Source organism: Hylobates moloch, unplaced genomic scaffold, assembly GCF_009828535.3.
Source record: "Hylobates moloch isolate HMO894 unplaced genomic scaffold, HMol_V3 SCAFFOLD_8, whole genome shotgun sequence".
NCBI lineage: Eukaryota > Metazoa > Chordata > Mammalia > Primates > Hylobatidae > Hylobates > Hylobates moloch.
Window position 1 is genome coordinate 121,263,298 of NW_026652283.1, and position 1,367 is coordinate 121,264,664.

Here is a 1,367-nt window from a genome sequence, read left to right on the forward strand (position 1 = left end):
TTGGCTCTCCTTCCAGCACACAGGAGAGACAGATGACTGAGAGACAATAAAGCACTATTGTCTTCAGTTTGTGTCTTTGGATACCCTTGGTGGCAATGAACAATGTATGCTCCTCTGAGAAAACTGGACTAAAGGAGAATGGGATGTGATACCAGAATTGGGAGCGTCCAAGGCCCCAGGCATTCCCTGGTCTGGAGACAACTTTGAGTCCTTGGTGGGCAGATTCTCCAAGGAAACATAAATGCTTTTACTATCTAGTTTGTCTCTTTGAGAATTATAACTTTTTTTTTTTCATTCCAGTAGCTTTTGGGGTACAGTTTGGCTCTTTGAGAATTGCATAGTAATTAATTTTAGGGGTCATCTGTACACATCTCTATATTCCTGAAACATGGTAGAAACAGCCAGCAGTCAGGCAGCAATCTACCATGACCACTAAAACATCCCCAAAGTGAAACACCAGATGGGATCCACTGGGTTTAGTGGAGGTGGCTGGCTCAAGAGTTGATTATATTTATTGTTGTCACTGTGGTGATTATGGTCAACATTGTGATGCGTGTTGGTCTTCTTTTGGTGAGCTGCAGTTTGGAAGGAATAAATCCATTATTACTTTTTTTTTTTTTTTTTTTTTTTTGAGTTTCGCTCTCTTGCCCAGGCTGGAGTGCAGTGGTGCCATCTCAGCGTGCTGTAAACTCTGCCTCCCAGGTTCAAGTGCTTCTTCTGCCTCTATGGCCAGGCTGGTCTTGAACTCCTGACCTCAGGTGATCGATCTGCCTTAGCCTCCCAAAGTGCTGGGATTACAGGTGTCAGCCACCATGCCCAGCCCCATTATTCATTTAGCCAATATCTATTGAGCATGTTGGGTGTGGTGGAGGATGAACTGCACGGGAGGGAGGAAGCCTCCTCCTGCCACTATGTTTTCAAGTTGTCTCAATACTCCACCATGGGACACGCAGGCTTGTGGGTCCCAGAGCTCCAGAAGCATCTCCCAACCACACCATCCTGACCCAGATTCTACTGAAAAATATGTGAGTCTAGCAGAGCCATCTGTGACACTTCGCTTCCTTTGAACGGCTTATCTGTCAGTCATGGGGAGCCCTTATGAAAGTGCAGTGTGTTTTGTGAGGTTGATCAAAGAATTCCATTAAACTTTGTTAAGAAATATACATATTGATGACATAGGCAGTGGGGTGGAGGTGGGGAAATTGCCAAATACATTTTAGGAATTATCTCAGAAGGAGGTAATAGTCAGAACTCTTGTTTGCCAGTGACAGAAATTCATCTTACTAGTGTGGAGTGGAAAAGGGATCATGTTTTGGTCTGCACTCCCCAACCCCCACCCCAAGCAGATCCTGAAAGAGGGACAGGAT